The sequence below is a fragment of the Podarcis tiliguerta genome, assembly GCF_965153285.1.
Source record: "Podarcis tiliguerta genome assembly, chromosome: 6".
In the NCBI taxonomy this organism is placed as follows: domain Eukaryota; kingdom Metazoa; phylum Chordata; class Lepidosauria; order Squamata; family Lacertidae; genus Podarcis; species Podarcis tiliguerta.
Genome location: NC_139539.1, coordinates 82,562,908 through 82,583,430, shown reverse-complemented (window position 1 = coordinate 82,583,430; position 20,523 = coordinate 82,562,908). Strand labels below are relative to the sequence as shown.

The following is a 20,523-nucleotide window of genomic DNA, read 5'->3' as shown; positions in this document are numbered from 1 at the left end:
CTCCAATTACAATACATTGTTTTTGGCAGAAGGTAACTGAAACCTTCAACAGAATGTACGGAACAATGTTACATTTACAGATCAAAATATCCTCTTGAATTATATAGCCAGCATATGGAACCTTACAAAAGGACAATACAGGTGGACTCTCTGTGCCCTTACCACAGCCAGAAGACTGATACTGATGAACGGGAAAAATAAAAATGCAGCTCCCTTCTACGATTGGATTGAAGATTTATACAAACTCACAACATATAAACAACTTGCATGTAAACACAATTCAATGATATTTGGCCATGTACCAATTCAATGATATTTGGAATCCATTCTTGCAAATACTGTAATAGGTTAAGATCTGGTGAAGTACATAACAACCTTGTAAAATATACAGTTTTGGGTACCCCCCCCCTCCAGAGATGGAGCTAGCCACTCGGGCACCCGGAGCACAGCACATGCCGTTCATCCGGGGATGGGGCGATCCGCCTGGTGTGTGTGATTGGCACAGCGGTGATTGCGCCTGGGTGGTGCGATCCGGTGCGGCAGGGATCACACCCGGGGGGTTGTCACTCCCCTCAGGGGTGACACCCAGGGTGGACCACCCCTTCCTACCCCCTTTGTTTTCCTTTTTGCACAGGATCTCTCCCCCCCCCCTTTTTTTTGTTTGCATCTCACCATGTCTGGCACACATAAAGTTATGTACTTTTTGAACTTTCAATAAATCGTGTCCTACCTAAAAGAGGTGAGACCTGGAGACTGACCTCCTGGTTGTGGGTGGGTCTATTGGATAGGTAGGTCCTTCGTTGCTGGGTGCCAATGGGGTGCAGACTAAAGGTTTGAGGGACCCATTTAATACCTTGCACATGACCCAGAGCTTCCTCTTTTGGTTCATGCAAATGGATCACTCACCCACCTCTCCCTATATTTAGGATATTTTGCGATTGACCTTGCTATGCCGTCATGTGTCATCTGTTGTTGGGACAAGGGCATGGCAGGAATTTCCCCCACTTGGCTGATTGGCTGTGGGCATTTGGGTATCGCCTGCCGCTTAGCAAATCGTCACAACTTGTAAGGTTGTGGATGGGCACTGGTTCATGTGATAGGGATGGGAGAACGGTCTCACCATCCCTATGTGAAGTGACTCAACTTGGTTTGGTCAACCCCCGAGAGGTTGAGTCCAGGGGAGCATCTGGGGGAATGAACAGAGTCTGTTCCCAGGCTTTTCGCCTACCTCAGGTGTTCACCCTTGTCTGACCTATGCTGGTGCCCTGGGTCAGCGCTACCTGCAAAGGTGCAGGGAGCTAGTCAAACCAGAGCCCATGCAGCCACTCACGTTTCTGTAATCAATAAAGTTGTGGCCTAAATTCTGCCAAAAAAACAAAACTAAAAATTGAATCAAGTGTGAATTTATTTAGGGGGGAGGTCTCTGGGTCTGAACACACAAAGATGTTTAAAGGAAAACAACACAATACATTGTTTTCATCATGGCTAACTCCCACTATGTGAGGAAGGCATGGTTCCATTTTGCATATCAGTAATGAAGAGGTAGGTATGTGTCTGTAAACATACAGTAGTCCGTGTGCCCCTGTGGCTTTACACATTTTCCCCATCATATGCTTTACGGACCTCAGCAAGCAGGATCCTCCCACCTAAGGCATAGTTATTTGCACTCAGGTGCACAGTCAAGGAGCAAGCTGTTGAATAGCTGTAAGGTGTGGAAGAGTCGCTTGTTAAAGCCAGCCTTAGAGTGTACTGCATTGCAAAACGTCAGGCACGATAGCAATGCACCCAGCTGAGAGTTAGCAGGGGGTTGCAGAGAAGACTCTACAGAATGAGCCATATGGAGAGCTCCTCCTCCAAAACATGACTTAATATAAATACATTGCAATTAAAAGCCTCCACTGTAGAAAACATGGGGTAGATAAAACCCTCCAAAGAATACAAGAACTTTCAGATCTCTGATGCAAATTAAGAGATGTCCTGAAAACCAGTCTTTAAAGAATGCATGTAGGTCATGTTTACAAATCAAAGAAAGTCTAGAAAATAATCAAATATGTAGATGTTTGGGCTGCTTTTTGCTTGTTTTGTTTGTTGCAAATGGTTGATCAATTTAGAACACTGTGTTTCAGTAAGGACTAGAAATGAAAATGAATGAAATCTAGGCTCTTAAGACAGACCCTGATGTACAGTGGTACCTCGGGTTACATACGCTTCAGGTTACACACTCCGCTAACCCAGAAATAGTGCTTCAGGTTAAGAACTTTGCTTCAGGATAAGAACAGAAATTGGGCTCCAGTGGCACGGCAGCAGCAGGAGGCCCCATTAGCTAAAGTGGTGCTTCAGGTTAAGAACAGTTTCAGGTTAAGTACAGACCTCCGGAACGAGTTAAGTACTTAACCCGAGGTACCACTGTATACGTTGTTGTTGTTGTTGTTGTTGTTATTATTATTATTATTACAATCAAATATCGTTCAGATTTTTTGCACTTAATTTATTTATTATTAATGTTGCAATACATATATGAAATCATTACATATTGATACATATACATTATATTCGTAAATTCACATTTTCACATTTGATTATGTACCAACATTTATCCATTTCTTATTTCTTGCCCTGTGTCTTCCCTCCACCCGTGCGTGGCTTCCTTGTTATTGTTTTGTAACTTTATTATTGAGATTTAATCTTGTATCTTAATAATTAAACACTCAATCTTATATATCTGCTTAACCTAACTTTGTGAAATCAATCTATACATATCAATAAATTCTTCTTGGAGCACCTTTTGGTCATGTATTCTTCTACACATTGCCATTCCTGTTTGAGATTTTGATTAGATTGCATTCTAATTGTTGCCGTCATTTTTGCTAATTCAGTCATTTCAAAAAAATTATATTGCCAAGCTTTCAATGTTGGTACTTATTCTGATTTCCAATTTTTTGCAATCAATAACCTCTCTTGTTCACATTGTTGCATGTGCAGGAGATGGTGAGGAAATAAACACAGTGCTACCCAAAACCTCAAGTGGATCTTGGGAGGGCTGAGAGAAGCCCCTGTTTCTGAGAAATTTAAATGAGGGACTGAAATCAATTAACCCAGAGCAGTAGTAGAAACCAGGACAAAGTCTCCTTCTTGCACAAGAGGGGTTTCCTCCCTTCTATTCTGCCTGAAAACTACCATGCCTCCCCCAAATCCACTCTGGAGGGTCAGGGGATCCCCCAGAACAGCCTGTGGGGGTGGAGAGGGAGATCTTTCCATCTGGCAAGCAGAAATATTTGCGCTGAGAGAACGGTCAGACAAGCAGAACATTGAATTCCTCCCTTTACTCCCCCACCTCAAATGTGCAACCATGATCTCCCCAAGGACACCTCCCCTTTTCATCTTCCCTCCTCATAAATGCTTTAGCCAGTTCTAGTGAGAGCCAGTGTTGGGTACAGCCTGGACTACAGAAATGGGACCTGGGAGACCTGGGTTCAAATCCTCACTCAGCCATGAAGCTCCCTGGGTGACCTTGGACCAATCACTGTCTCTCAGCCTAACCTGTCACAGGGCTGTTGTTGAGGACAAAATGGGGCAGGGAGAGAGCCATGTGTGACACCTTTGAGGAAAGAGTTAACATAAATCAATGAATTCCCAAGCAGTCCAAAATTTGGGCAAGGGGGACAAACCTTGGTGGACCACAAGCTTAATATGAGTCAACAATGTAACGCGGCAACAAAAAAGCTAATGCTATTCCAGGCTGCATCAACAGATGTCTAGTGTCCAGATCAAGGGAAGCAATAGTAATGGTACCACTCTATTCTGCTCTTTGGTCAGACCACACTTGGAATACTGTGTCCAGTTCTGGGCACCACAATTTAAGGAGGGTGTTGAAGGAATTGGGTATTTTTAGCCTGGAAAAGAGGAGACTGAGAGGAGATCTGATAGCCATCTTCAAATATCTTTTTTTTTTTTTTTTTGCAAGTAAATTTTTATTAATATTGCTCATTTATACATAAGAACAAATACAAAATTTATACCATAACTTGCGCGTATCACAACAGATCAAAAATACAACACAAAATTCTTTTAGGCTCCACCGAGCCATAGACTTCCTTCCACACTTTTGGTAAGTATCAGATAAATTTGTATTCACATATTTTATCGTTTTAATCTGTATCATTTACTGTTAGATTTAATTCAGCCCCGCCAGTGTCGTCTGAAAATTAGTTCCAAGATAAGTCAAATATTTATTCCAATTGTCATGAAATTTCTGTTCGTCTTGATCCCTTAATCTTCCTGTTATTCTAGCGAGCTCGGCATAATTTATCACCTTAACCTGCCAATCACTTATACTGGGTATAACTTCTGTTTTCCAGTTTTGCGCCAACAAGATTCTTGCGGCTGTAGTGGCATATAATAATAGTATCTTATCTTCTTTTTTAATTTCTTTACCCATCATTCCTAACAGAAAGGCTTCAGGCCATTTGGGAAAGGTATATTTGAGAATTTTTTTTAAGTTCATTGTAGATCATTTCCCAAAAGCCCTTCACCTTACTGCATGCCCACCACATGTGGTAGAGGTCTCCCTCTGCCTCTCCACATTTCCAACATTTCTTATTTTTCAGCCTATAGATTTTGGCTAACTTCACTGGTGTATGGTACCATCTATATATCATTTTCCATAGATTTTCGGAAAAGGGAGGATGTTTGTTTTCTCCTGCTCTGGAGGGTAGGACTTGAACCCGTGGCTTCAAGTTACAAGAAAAGAGATTCCGACTAAACATTTTTTAAAACTTTCTGAGAGTAAGATCTGTTTGGCAGTCGAACAGACTCCCACAAGAAGTAGTGGACTCTCCTTCCTTGACAGGTTTTTAAGCAGAGGTTGGCTGGCCATCTGCTATGGATGCTGTTGCTAAGATTCCTGCATTGCGGGGGGTTGGACTAGATGACCCTTAGGACTCTAATATTTTATGATTCTATGAAGTTGAGCTGAATTAATGACAGTCATCCACCAGTTCATATTCAAAACTGCTTCCCACCCCAATCCCTTACTGATTACTACAGATAAATAACACATTAAAGTAGACAACTTACAAGAAGGATCAATAAATGTGCCACCCATTGTCTATAAACCTTTATCATAATCACACGTCATATTTTCTTTGGTGAATGAAATAAAAGGGTTTCAACCAGTTTTTAATAGCCAATAATCAAATCTAGAGCTTGGGGTTCCTTTAAACAAAGCTTAAATCAACTCCCCAGATGTTCAGTCTCCAGGGGTTCAGTGCCTGGCACCCAGAAACTCATGACAAAGGGGAGTCTGGCACCCACAAACTCATAACATTTCACTTCCATGCAGCCTAAGGAAAGCAGTTTATTGGCAGAACACACTAGGCAGAAACTGAAAGAAACAGGGGGATGAGGAGGTCTAAGGGTGAAGTCCTGCTCCTGTCCTTCATAATACTGGACGGATTACTACAGGGTGTTGAGAGGGGTTATTTTTAACTCTTAAGTGAGAAACAGAAGCCGTCATCTAGGCCAGAAGTGTTTTCCCTTGGTGACCCCTCCATGTTGAAAAGTGTGTGTGTGTTTGCAAGGTGTTTCTTGTCCTGTCCAGAAATGCACCGTGCTGGATGAAGCCAGCTCTAGATCTTTTCTAAATACATTGAATAAAACCACTTAACCCACTGAAATATATATTTGAAAAATAAATATTAAGGGGAACAATGCCCATTGTTAAGCAAGGTAGCTAAAGTAACGGAGTCATGTTTTCCATTGTGACACATCCCCCTGCTGATTGGTTGGCCGAGAACTTTGGACAGAGCATCTATTTGAGTTTAGTGAGTGAGAGAGAGAGGTGAATTGTGAGAGGTGAATTGTTTAGTTAGTGAATTGTGGTTTTGGAGAAAATGAAACTTTCATCAGCTCGTCTGTAAGTAGGATCTCTTATTCTTCCCCCTGTTTCTTTAGATGTTCCTTAAGATTTAGAAACATAGGGAACCAGGTCATGGTCAGATTAATTTTTAAAGATTGTCCTCAGGGCCCCCTTAGATGCTTTGAGGGAAATGGCTTGCAGTGCAGAGATAGAGAGTATCGAGGAAATAACTATAATCCATTTCATGACCTTCTTCCTTTTCTTCCCTAAATCCCGATGTCTGCAAAGGATGAGAGAGCTGCTGGCCTCCTGTTGCCGCTCCATAAAAATCCATCCCCTGGATGAAGACACCATGGAGATTAATGGAAAGAAGATCAGAGTTCATACGATTTATGTGAGGCCGAAGGACCAGGGGATGGATGCCACCAGTGATTCCACCAGTGGTGAGTGTTGATCTTTGTTCACGAAGAACAGGAGGCCAGAGAGAATCTGGCTGACTGGGGGGGGGGGGGGAGCTGCTCCCTGATTTAAGAAGAGTTTAGGGATTGGATGAGGAAAGGAGAATAATGTGGGCCACTTGGAGATCCTTGCCGTAATAATAAATGAAAATATTAAGAATCTTTTCTGTTCTTTTCTCTGCCAGGCAGTGGCAACAGTGAGGCCAGCAGCTCAAGCTGAGATCTCCCAATCAAGTCCCAGTTTCCCCCTTCCTTAATTAAATATTTTTTGCTTCTAATAAAGATTTTATTACAAATATGCTGGTCTTTGGTCATTTCTTTATCCCTGGTGGTTCTTTTCCCTAACAGTATGGGTGCATCTACAGCAGCAAGAATGTTACTTGCCTAAAAATGGAAAGAAGAAGAAGAAGTCCCAGCAAAAGAAGAATGGATACAAAAACTTATGGAATATGCGGAAATGGCAAATCTTACTGGAAAAATAAGAAATCAAGATAACATTTTTTAAAATGTATTTTTTATTAAAAAAAGAGAGAGGAGAGTATCAGTTAAAAGAATTTAAGGAATTATCATGCAGTTTTTCAACATGGATGCCATATCATCATTTGAACCAAGTATTTAAGATATGATACAAGGGTTTGGGGAACAAATATCACAACTGGAGAGAAATCTGTTGGAATGTAATGTAAAAGTGCTGTCTAAAATGTATAAGATATTACTGAAATGGGAGACCAAGGATTAGCAAGTAAATTCCTCAATGATACATTGGGCAATAGATACTGGTTATAATATAGAAAAGGAAGCATGGGAATGATTGTGGAATAGGGATATAAAACTCACAGCATGAAAGAAAATTATATGAAATGTTATATCGATGGTACCTAACACCAAGTAAATGGCAAAAAATGTATAAATCAAAATCAAATAAGTGTTGGAAGTGTAAAGAGAAAGAAGGTTATTTTTATCATATGTGGTTGTCTTGCAGTAAGGTTAAAGCTTACTGGGAAATGATATATAATGAATTGAAAACGATCTTTAAAATAATGTTTGTAAAGAAAACCAGGAGCTTTCCTTTTGGGAATTATAGGGGCAGAACTACCCAAACTGTATAGAAATTTATTCATGTATGCAAATGGTTTATTGAATATTTAGAAATAAACTATAAACAGATAAGAAGGTTGGCAGGATTATTGTAATAACCTGCAGTTTTATAAGAGCATATATTTAAAGAAGATGAATGAATGAGCAAATAAAATTGATTTGGATAGGCAGAAAATATAAGAAACAAATTTAAGGAATTGCAGAAAGAGGGGGAAGTAAACTGAGTTTTGAAATGTTAAGATGATTGTAAAATTATTGAAATTTATAAAATTGAAAATCATAAAAAAAATAAAAAAGGAATGAGGCACAACAGAGACTGCAGTTTCTTTTTGATGTATGGTTTGCATAAAACTGAAAACCATAAGTAAAATATATATAAGAAAGAGAAAGGCAGGGCATTCCTGTCAGCATTCACCTGCACAGTGCTGGCTGCCCCCACCCACCTTGCCCCTCTTCCTCCTTAAGCAGCAGTGATGCTACTGCCAGGAAACTAGCAGCTAAGGTACCTCTTCTACCAAGCTCTTTTATTCATTTTATTACATTATTTTGCCACCTTTCTCTCCAAGGAGTTCAAGATGGCATACATGGTTCTCCTCCCCCTCCTCATTTAATTCCCATAACAACCCTTGGAAGTAGGTTAGGTTAGACTCATTAAACTCCTAGAATCGCAGAGTTGGAAGGAACCCAAAGGTCATCTAGTCCAACCCCTGCAATGCAGGCACCTGAGCCGAAGCATCATCATCACCATCATCATTTTTTATTTGTATGCCGCCTTTCCACAGTTTAAAAAAAAACAAAACGCTCAAGGCGGCTTACAGCTTAATTACATAATTACAAATGTCACAAACAATAAATAAACCACATTTTAAAAAAATACACAACCAAATGGGAAACAATTTCCACGTAAAATCTAAAACTAAGAATACAGCATTAATATCACAGTTTAAAATGGCATAGATAGAAAAATAACAACATTTTTAAAATTATTTTTTAAAAAGGAGCCCTCTCTGTCCAGCAGCAGCAGTGGCAGCAGTCCTTTATAGCACCCATCAGGCCCTGCCGTAGGCCAGGTGGTGAATGGCAGGACTGGGGCAGTCAGACGGCTATCGAACCTCTGGTTAACCCAATACCCCTTAATCTGATCTTCAAAGTCGCTATCAGAATAATCAGACATACTGGGATCTCTGATGAATCCAAAGAATCTCTCCTGGACTCACGTCTGTGTTTTCTTGGTCCGGCGGGATCTCTTCTTCCTGCGTTGTGACCTATGAGATTCAGGACACAAGGAACTGTTAGAAAAACTAGTGGCGGGAGACCTACCTCTGCGCCAAACCATCCGAGAATGGCGATGAGAAGAACGAGATTTTGCTATGCGCACCTCAGCCTGCTCCAAGCACTGCCTTAAAACGGGCAATAGTTCTGTCCCTGTTGTTCCTTCCCTAGTGACCAAGAAGAGGAATATTTGTTATGTTGTAAACAAAATCTGCCCTTTTTTCCTTATGGGGTATGCAAGAGCCGGTATAGAGTCTTTAAGTGGGTTCCCTAGTGGTCGGAGAAAATAACAGAGGCCAACCAGAGAATATTGAGAAGCAAAGCGGCTAGTAAGCCTGATCTTTATAAAGCTGTTGCAACAGGGTGCTCCCCTCACATGCAGGAGGACGGAGGAGGACCCAGAACAAAGGTGTGCCTGCCCTTATATAGACATTTTAAATTCCCTGCCCTGGAGCTCAAGACCACCCCTCCATACATCATACATACATCACAGAAGGGGTGTAACCCAAGAACCCCCCCCCCAACATCACACCTACATCACAGAAAAGGTGGTTTACAACAGAAATTTGAATGTTGTTGTTTTTCCTGTCTGCCAGGTTATCTGATAATGCCTTATCTGACAGCCTTTCCTGGTAGTCTGCCCATTCCTTAGAAATGGGGATTACCCAATTCCTGAGACAATTCCCTCACGCCCGCCCTCCTTGAAGAGAAAACATTTGATCAGTTTGGGAGTCAAAATGGTTTCAGGTCAGTCTTCCTGTGCTGATTCAGACATGTGGTCCCCACAGCCATGTACGTGCTTGGCTGGTACATCTATGAACATTTATTATATATATAAGACCTTACATTTTTTATTAAAGTAAGAAGAGGAACAATCAGGGGAGGAAGTGGGGAAGGACTCACCTGACGTCTGGAGGAGAGAGCTGATCGCTTGATGGTGGTCACAAGGCTCCCAGATGCGGTTGGAGAGCCAACCAATGTTGCCTTCTTGCCTCCAATAGAAACACGCTTTGTGGTGGCACGCTTCCTCCCCGAAGAGAGCATACTCTTCTTAATTTTTTGATAGTGACCTGCACGGCTCGGCTAGGAGCGCCCCTTACGCGTGCAAGGTGGAGAAATGACCCCTTGTTGTTCGGTTCTGCTAGCAGGCGGCATGATGGTACTAATATTGTTGTTATTGTTACTAGCACAATATTTTATTGTTGTTTAGTCGTTTAATTGTGTCCGACCCTTTGTGATCCCATGGACCAGAGCACGCCAGGCACACCTGTCTTCCACTGCCTCCCGCAGTTTGGTCAAACTCATGCTGGTAGCTTCAAGAACACTGTCCAACCATCTCGTCCTCTGTCGTCTCCTTCTCCTTGTACCCTCCATCTTTCCCAACATCAGGGTCTTTTCCCTGGAGTCTTCTCTTCTCATGAGGTGGCGAAAGTATTGGAGCCTCAGCTTCAGAATCTGTCCTTCTAGTGAGCACTCAGGGCTGATTTCCTTAAGAATGGATAGGTTTGATCTTCTTGCAGTCCATGGGACTCTCGAGCGTCTTCTCCAGCACCATAATTCAAAAGCATCAATTCTTCGGCGATCAACCTTCTTTATGGTCCAGCTCTCACTTCCATACATCACTACTAGTACAATATTAATATTATCTTAATAAGGAAAAGGATTGAAAAAATTAGGAAGTGATATAGCAAAGGATTAGAAGGAAGAGCCACAGAGCTGAAGAATATAAGCCTGCACTTAGGGAAAGCTGCGAATATAAAACAGAAACCGTTAGCATCTGAATGTGCACATATTCTTAGAAGCCAACGGAAACCTCCCAGGTGGGAGGGAAATTCTTTAAAGGGGCACACCATACCCAGGCCCAGCAAGCGTAGTCAATTATAGCAGCTAAAGATTCCATGCTGGCGCAGCAGAGACAAGATGACTGTGAAACAATTCAGATATAAATTGTGCAGGTAGAACTGTAGAGTTGGAAGGGACCCCAAGGATCATCTAGTCTAACCCCCTGCAATGCAGAAATATTCCACTACCCCACCATGAGGATCAAACATGCAACCATGGCCCCATCAGCATCATGTTTTAACCAGCTGAGCTGACCAGGCACTGAAAAAGAGAATACATAAATGCAGACTCCCACATAAAGAGTACAGTAGATCACATGAGAACTAAACATACATTGTAACCCTGCATGTGTGCACATGCCTACGACCTCATGACTAATTAATAGCTAATTAACAGTATCCTTCCCTCGTGTTACTGAAAAGAGGGTTAGAAGGGGCTCTGGGTCATCTAGCCCAGCCCCCCATATACCGATACCAAAATAGATTAGACCAGAGGCCTCTGGCCTCCTTTAAATCTGAGGAGTGGACCAGAGGGAAGCCTGCTTCGGCACGGTCCACTCCTCCTAGCTGCATCCACTGCAGATTCGCAGATTCAAATGGCTGGGTTGTGGTGGGAACCCAGTGGCCTCCATGGTGACCCCAGGAGGAGAGCAATGGCCACAGGAGCAGCATGGTTCTGGGAAGATGGTGGTGCAGTGCGCAGGGCTGCAAACGTCGCCCACCGCTGGGACATGATGAGTGGCCATTAATGGTTACTTGTCCTCCTGAGAAAAAGTGACAAGTGGGTTGCCTCAGGGTTCTGTCCTGGGCCCGTTGTTGTTTAACATCTTTATAAATTACTTGGATGAAGGAATTGAGGGGTTGCTCATCAAATTTGCTGATGACGCCAAACTGGGAGGCGTAGCTAATGCTGCAAAAAGCAGATTCAGAATTCAAAATGACATTAACAGATTGGAGAACTAGACGGAAGCCAACAAAATGAATTTCAATAGGGACAAATGTAAGGTTCTGCACTTAGGCAGGAAGATCCAGATTCCCTAATATAGGATGGGGAACACCTGGCTTCCTAGCAGTACCTGTGAAAAGGATCTAAGGGTCTTGATGGACCAGAAGCTTAACGTGACTCAACAGTGTGATGCAGCAGCAAAAAAAAAGCTAACACTATTCTAGGCTGCATCAACAGACCACACCTGGAATACTGTGTCTGGGCACCACAATTTATGAAGGATGTTGACAAGCTGGAACGTGTGCAGAGGAGGATGACCAAGATGATGAAGGGTCAAACCAAGCCTTATGAGGGAACTGGGTATGTCTAGTCTGGAAAAGAGGAGATATGATAGCCATCTTCAAATATCTCAAGGGCTATCACATGCCCTGGAGGGTAGCACTTGAACCAATGGCTTCGAGTTACAAGAAAGAAGATGCCAACTAATAATAATAATAATAATAATTTTTTATTTATACCCCACCCTTCCCGGTTCAAAAACTGGTGTCAGGGCAGCTAACAACAAATTTAAAACACTCAATTGTAAAAGCAGCATAAAATACAGTATAAAAACACGAATAACAATAAAATTCAAAATTCAGAAATCAATTTAGGGGAAATAAGCATTAGATAATCCCCAGGGATAGCTGGCTGAATTGGTTCTACTTGGGCCTGCGAGGAGGCCAGGGGAGAATTAGCTGTGGGGTCTCAGAGTGGGTGATCTTCATAAAAGGGGGGGGGGGGAGAGAAGGGAAATAAAAGATCAGGCTGAATTCACATTAAAGGCCAGGAGGAATAGTTCTGTCTTACAGGCCCGCGGAAGGAGGTTAAATCCTGAAGGGCCCTTGTCTCCTGGGAGAGAGCATTTCACTGGTCGGAGCTATCACTGAAAAGCCCCTGGCCCTGGTGGAGGATAGTCTGGCTTCCTTGGGGCCCGGGACCTCTAAACTATGGTTATTCATGGATCTTAAGGTCCTCTGCAGGGCATACCAGGAGAGGCGGTCCCGTAAATACGAGGGCCCTAAACATCTGGAAGAACTTTCTGGCAGGAAGAGCTGTTTGACAGTGTAATGGACTCCCTTGGGACTCTCCTTCCTTGGAGGTTTTTAAGCAGAGGTTGGATGGCCATCTGCCAGGGATGCTTTAGCTGAGATGCCTGCATTACAGGGGGTTGGGCTAGATGACCCGGGGGGGGGGGGGTACCTTCCAACTCTACAATCCTATGAAACATTATCTCTGTCCACAAGTGCAAAAACAGAAAGTGCTCCAGAGACTCCTGCAGGCAAAACCTGCTTTCTGTCTCCGCAGCCTGTTCTTCTGCAAATGTTCCCTCCCTGCTTTGCTCTTTGGTATCCTGCATGCATTCCTCTGACATGCACAGTGCTTCCTATCCTCACAGTGCCCATAAAATCCAGGGCCCATAAAAGCCAGGGTCTAATAATAAATGAGCACATTATGGTGTGAGCCGAGTGCTGGGAACGCAATGAAAAGCGACTCTTCTAACAACCGCCTGCCACGTAACCTGCCTGCATGTTCCACGCCTACTGATCCCAGGTACCTGCCTGAAGTTATTCTTAACAAATCAACCTTGTCTCCTGGAGTTATATTAGGGATGCAACATAGGTTGCCTAATGTACAAGTGAAATGTTACTCTGTCCCTATTGTTTGCAGGCGCCGTAAATGCCATACCTTCTCTTTTTGCTTTTATTATTTCCCAACCTTTCTTCTGTCCCCTAATCATAAACCTCTCCCGGCTTTTAGAAAATGCCATTCTGCCTTTCAAGCCGGTACAATAGGTCACATCAGGTAGAGCTGAACCAGCAAAGGGATCATTATAGCAAAAGTTATAATGTGACTCAACACCACCCAAGGATTCTTATACATTTTTATTTTTATTTTTAAAAAAGGCAACCTGATGAGCTCAACCTGGGAGAGCGTTTAACCCTCTTCAAATCATTTCTGAACAATATCGTGCAGGTGGTATTGTGGAAGCACATAAGGAAAGGAATCCCCATGGAGAGACTTTGAAATTTGTCAACAAGCAAACCTGTATCAGTATTTCAGTTTACACCTTTTGCATCCCTTCCTGTGTTCCCTTGTCAACCAAGGTAAGCAGGGAGGTTCAAAACAGGCTCAAGCAGTGACCCGTCAGGGTGTTAGTATCCTGGCAATGGTCATGCCTGCAAGATATCCACAATTTTCAGAGCCCCAACCCAGGAGAAACCCCACTCTGTTCTTAAGGAAGAAGCTACCTACACCCATCCCTAAATTATGCATATTTATGATAGCTAAAGTTGGAAGCCCCCCCAAAGAAGCCAAAGTTGTGCATAAACATTCTTTTTACCCTAGGATGATGCCAGAAATTATCACTGCAGATCATGTAAGTATTTCTTCTCGCTAAGGCAAGTGCAATCCACCATCATTCCTGTATCCACAGAAAGAGAAGGTGGCTTAGCGTGTGTGGGTCCCCAAGCCACCCCTCAAAATAATTCACACATCACATGTAATTTTAGTTTTAAGTTTTTGGGCACTAATTTGGCCACAACTTTATTAAAATACAAAATCTGTGAGTGGTTGTTTAGATATAGGTTATGACTATCTGTCCCCCCGCCTGGGACAGAACTGACATTCCGAACTCCAATCAGAAGCCAGTAGAAGGGAAAGTCAATGTTGGGGATCAGTTGAGCTGAGCGTTAGTCCCTCACCGCTCACCCAACCAGCTCCCCAAGGCTTGCCGGCCCTGGTCCCATTTCAGGGATTGGACAAAATCATGGCAAGCCCCAGGATTCCTTTAATGGAATTCCCTTCAGCACCATTGGAGGGGAAGGCACAGCCTATCCTAACCCCTCCACCACCAGCTTTTTATAACCAATGCCTAACTGAAACCTTACAAGTTGTGACGAATTGCTAAGTAGTAGGCAAAAACCAAGTGGCACTAGCCAATCAGCCAAATGGCAAAATTCCTACTAGGCCCTGCCCCAAGGCAGGCAACCCCATGACAGGCAAAGCAAGGTCAACCGGAACACAGGGCGGGCAGGCGGGCGGGTGGGCAGGTGATCCGATGCAGTCTGCTAAAGAGAAAGCAAAAGCCAGAGTGCCCCAGTATTTAAAGACTATGATCCCACCCACCAATTTGCTACATGCAATTTGCCCCAGCAACCCGGTCAGCCAATCGATGCACCAGGCAATAGCCATTAACCTGCCTGGCAACCCAGGGCTGGCCTGGCGGCCCACACCGCAACCCCTGCTCTCATTTAATGGAGAACGCGCTTTATCAGCAGCTCAAGGTAGAGGTGGAGAAGACCTCTATCTTGATCCCAACTATCCCTTGCCTTTTAATTCCTTCCATAACCAAGTGTTTGTTCCCCCTTTTCTTTCTTATTCCAATTTCCTTCTTTTTCAGCTTCCCTTCTCTTGTAGATTCTAAAATGCACCTCATTTCCCTGAAACAATATCTGGGCCAGCAGGCAATTCTGATACAGGGGCTATATTTATCCATTGTAACAGATTCATAGCACTTAACATTCTAGTGGCTTTTATTTTTCTGTCTCTCCTGGGTACTACACACACCCAGCGAGATAATGATAAGACTAAGTCAATCCCATGCTTCAGGGTGTAAGACGATTGCCAGCTGGAATCACAGAACAGAAAACAAATCCCAATTTTCTTGTAAAAGCATTAGAGATTTGTTCAGGTATATTAGTGTGGATCATGAATTTATCAGCCGCACAGGCATAAGCACAAAGCAGGTTAATCAATATGTTCCATAGCAACCTTCTGGATAAAAATTCAAGGTGACTGCTGTGACCTACAGAACTCTTAATAACCTGACATCCCTAGAAGTCTGTTCAAAGGAATCAGCTTTAGCCACTGCAAATAATAAAGCAGGTGATTGACATCCTATGTTACCCATTGCAGATACTTCCCCCCAAATTGTTGTAAGTTGCTTAGAATAGCTGTGCTATGGAATTGCACTTTGATTTGTTTGTTTCTTAAAGGGGATAGAGATAAGGAGGAAGATCTATATAGGTTAAAATTAAAACACAAAAGGGGGGAAATTGGTTCTGGCTGGAGAGAGAACTTTAAGAAAGTACTGTTTAGAAAGTCCTATTTGGAGCTGTTTGTTTCAGGATCAGGACGCAACTAAAAGCATAGACTGATGGTGCTGTGGGTTAAACCACAGAACCTAGGACTTGCCGATCAGAAGGTCGGATGTTCGAATCCCTGCGACGGGGTGATCTCCCGTTGCTTGGTCCCTGCTCCTGCCAACCTAGCAGTTCAAAAGCACATCAAAGTGCAAGTAGATAAATAGGTACTGCTCCGGCGGGAAGTTAACAGCGTTTCCGTGCACTACTCTGGCTCTCCAGAAGTGGCTTAGTCATGCTGGCCACATGACCCGGAAGCTGTACGCCGGCTCCCTTGGCCAATAAAGCAAGATGAGCTTCAACCCCAGAGTCGGTCATGACTGGACCTAATGGTCAGGGGTCCCTTTACCTTTTAAGAGCACTATGTGCAAGTAAACATCAGATCTGGCTATCAAAGGACAAGGCTGAAACCATTTAACTGAAACAGGACAAAGAGTTGAGGGAACAACAGTTTCACATGCTCCCAAAGTGAATACGTACCTTAGAAAAACAGCTTCACATCTATATTTTTAACCTTCTGTTGGAAGCCACCCAGAGTGGCTAGGGAAACCCAGCCAGATGGGTGGGGTAGAATAAAATTATTATTATTACTACTACTACTACTACTACGGGTAATCCTGAATTCAACCTGAATTCACACCCTTTAAACCTGGTAGTCAATGAAACAACTGGTTTCTTCAGTTTGATTCCACAGATCTATAATTATTTCTCTGAATTGACTCAGTGTTGGCAAATTCTAACTAGCCATGTATCAGACTTAGGCATAACTGTTACGCTGTTGAGCAAAACAACACAGAACTACTTTGGAACTACTGAGATACCATCTTGGTAGTATCTATTATACGATGCTTAAATAAAGATACTTGATGACACAAGCCTAAAAGGTTTGTCTGGAAATACTTCTCGATTTGAAGCTAAGACCCTAAGATTTAATTTGTAAATTCAGGTTTCTGGTGATTCGTGTTGTATGGTACAACATCCATTTTGAAATCAATCAACCCATTTTGGGGGGTGGGTGCAAGTAGTCAGTCTTGCCCAGGGCACAAATTAGCCTGACAGTGGCATTGCCAATAAGTTTTCTATCCCAATTTAATGCATTGTTGTTTAGCACTTTAACTCCAAATCTTTTAAACTGCCCTCACGTGTATACATTTCTATTTTTATCTGACTACATCCTGGTAGTTCATGTTAAGTCAAAGTTTTTCTAGTGTTAAATATGTAACTTTACGCAGAAAAACAAGATGTAAAAAAATAATAATCAAGAAGCGGAATGCCCAGTTTTAGAAATGCTAATGACATACAGTGGTACTTCGGGTTACATACGCTTCAGGTTACAGACTTCGCTAACCCAGAAATATTACCTCGGGTTAAGAACTTTGCTTCAGGATGAGAACAGAAATCGTGATCCGGCGGTGCGGCGGCAGCAGGAAGCCCCATTAGCTAAAGTGGTGCTTCAGGTTAAGGACAGTTTCAGGTTAAGAACAGACCTCCGGAACGAATTAAGTACTTAACCCAAGGTACCACTGTATTTAAATTTCAGGTTCATAATATAAGCATAAACATGATAGAGCCCTGCATTCTTCATGAACTTGGATTTTGTTCAGATCCAATGAAGAACTCCTTCTTCCTCCTCCCCCCCCCCCCCCACAATTATCTTCCAGCTCTGAGGGAGGAGTGAGGTCCTGGTCTGCAGCTTTTGGTGTCCCTCTTATCCGTGGCACATGCAACACAGAGCAGGAAAGTAACATACCCAAGGACAGGTTGGAGAAATTCTATTTTCCATGGTTCTTGCACATTTTGCTCTAGACTGATTCATGTGTCAGGAGGCGAGGAGGACAGATCAAGTGGTGTGGAACTTTTTGCAGCCTGGGGGATGAATTCAGCAACCTTCTAGGGGCTGTGGGGTTGCAGAGGTAAAAGTGAGCAAAGCAATGAATTCCAAAAATACAGTAGGCATGTTTCCATATATACATACATGCTCACACACCTCTCTCCATCTTTCATCCAATAGGCATTATCAGAGGTCTGGTCCAGCCAGGCAAGAAGGGTGTGTGGCCTGGGAAAATTGGAGGTGTATGGCCTGATGAGAGTCTTCGGGGCCAGAGAGAGAGGTCTGGAGCGTGACATTTGATCCCTGGACCTGAGGTTATCCATTCCTACTCCATTGGGTCAAAATTCTCTTGGTGAACAAAATGACTCCTTCTGTTAAGTTGTGGGTGAACATATCAGACGACACAGCGATTCTTCAAACAGCTCTTGTTTATTCACAGGCCAGGACAGAACTGAACAGATGGGTTCAGTCAGCCTGCTTATATATAGCTCCAGTGCAATGTAACTGTAACAATTTTCTAAAACTATCCAATCACTGAACGTCACTTTCGATCCCTTATTTGTATAACTATCTACAGTATCCCCCTGCTGGCCCAGGGTGAGAACTTCAGTACATAACACCTTCTGTTTGTGGAAGGGCAAGTCTTGATCTAGTGTATACCCATGTGAGCGAGACCTGTTTCTCTTCTGCAGGAGCAATCACCATAATGATTTAATGAGGAGAGTGAGAGAGCCCAGCTGGAGCAGCCACACCTGTCAGGTAAGGGATTTGCCGACTCACAGAAGCAGCAATTTTGAGCAAAATTAGAACTCTCAGAAAAGAAAGGTATTTTGCCCCAGCTGCTCCTAATTGCACACTTCAGATTGAACCTGAAGAAGCTCACCCATCTCTACCAAGTATAAAGTCTCCCTCCAACTGTTTAACCCCTTTGCCCCAAGTGCATCATCTCCCATTCTCAGTCCTTCCCTATGTAAGTGGATAAATGGATGCCCAAATGGAACACCATCCTTTACTATTATAAATGAGGAGGGGAGCTCAAAATAGACGTTAACTCTCCACACCGCCAGCCAATCATGTATTTAATTGGGTATATTTTCCTTACATGTTCAGTAGAAGCAGTAAATGGGCATTGAATCTCCACACTGCCAGCCAATCATGTATTTAATGTGATACATTTTGCTTCAATTTGAAATGGAAGAGAATATAGTTTTCTTGTGCTCACAATTAAGAGCTTGGTCCATTTTTTGAATTGTTAGCCATTTGGCTACTTTTTATCTTCCATCACAATTCATGAGAGAATCAGGCATGTAATTTCTGAGCTTGTACCCATTTGAATTTTTGAGACTGAGAAGCACCTAACACTGATTGGAACGTCTCCTATAGTTCTATCCAAATAAGTCTTTAACTTAGAGATAGGCATATATAAATAACTTCTAATCTTTCAGTCCTCATGCCGGCGTTCCAATCTGTTTCAACAGCCGGTGCAAAGGTGTCAAGTGTGTGTCAGTTTTCATACGACCATCTTACTACTTAGCCTTAGTCAACAACAGATAAAGTTGGGAGAATGAGAGACTTTCCCCAGTTGACAGTTTTCTTGGCTAAGAAGAGGCAGGATGGCAGGCACAGATGGAAAAGTTCAGCTCAGAAATGTTATCAAAAGGACAGCAGGAGTCATTTGATTTGCCGTGTCCAGAGGATATAAATGTCTTCAAACCGTACTATAGAGGGCATGAGAGATTGGTTTCCTTTATTTTAATGCTGTGACTCTAGAATATGTTGTCAAAAACAAAAATCAAGTGAAGAATGGTAGTGCAGTGAAAAAAGCAATTTGAGAGGCAGCAATCCCCTCCATAACAGTCAGTGAGGACAGCAGCAGTGTCACAGAGAATCAAATTGTTTGCGTTTATACTTCTTTTGCTAAAATGCACGTCTTAAGCATGAGTGTGCAATAATCCCTGGGTGTGAGAGATACATTATTCAGTACACTGCGGAATCCCCATCAATGGAACCTGGATGGGTGCGGAATCCCCATCAATGGAACCTGGATGGGGGGGGGGGGCGACGTCAACTTCTGCCATTACTGAATCAGTATGCCACACTGATATGGAACACTTATATGGAAAAAGCTACCCAGGAACTACACTAAGGCACAGATGAATGAACGTTCACATTACAATATTTCTATAAAGGTAAAGGTAAAGGTACCCCTGCCCGTATGGGCCAGTCTTGCCAGACTCTAGGGTTGTGCGCTCATCTCACTCTATAGGCCGGGAGCCAGCGCTGTCCGCAGACACTTCCGGGTCACGTGGCCAGCGTGACAAGCTGCATCTGGCGAGCCAGTGCAGCACACGGAACGCCGTTTACCTTCCCACTGGTAAGCGGTCCCTATTTATGTACTTGCACCCAGGGGTGCTTTCGAACTGCTAGGTTGGCAGGCGCTGGGACCGAACGACGGGAGCACACCCCGCCGCAGGGATTCGAACCACTGACCATGCGATCGGCAAGTCCTAGGCGCTGAGGTTTTACCCACAGCGCCACCCGCGTCCCTTCACAATATTTCTATACCACCTATCAATTGAAAACAACATGTCTAAAGGAGCTACCACATTTTTTAAAAAAAATGATAGTAAATAACCGGCCAAACTATAGTGAGGAGAAGAAGCAGAATCTGAGCAAGATTTGTCAAGGGGAAGCAAATACTAATATAAATGCCCCCCTCTTTTGAATAAAATACTGCAAAGCCAGCAGATTTTATCATCTTGGCAATGAGATTTCATAAATGGGATCCTCTTGATACTCTTGATACTCTTGATACTCTTGAAGAAGATCTGACCTGGTTATACAGGGACTAAAATATTAGGGGAACATGCCACCCCAAAGATCTTAATCTCCAGGTCTCCGCCCCTGTCATCCAGCCCAGACACTGAGGTCCAGCGCCAAGGCCCTTCTGGCAGTTCCCTCGCTGCGAGAAGTGAGGTTACAGGGAACCAGGCAGAGGGCCTTCTTGGTAGTGGCACCTGCCCAGTGGAACGCTCT

The 20,523-nt window shown here is 43.2% G+C and overlaps 1 long non-coding RNA gene across 1 annotated transcript; it reads left to right on the top strand.

The window, feature by feature from the left end:
• The first annotated feature begins 8,795 nt into the window (after window positions 1–8,795).
• On the top strand, window positions 8,796–19,296 carry LOC310679778. The gene is made up of 3 exons (XR_014512527.1): window positions 8,796–9,492; window positions 18,180–18,246; window positions 18,966–19,296. It is a non-coding gene; the product is annotated as an uncharacterized lncRNA (long non-coding RNA).
• The last annotated feature ends 1,227 nt before the right edge of the window (window positions 19,297–20,523 follow it).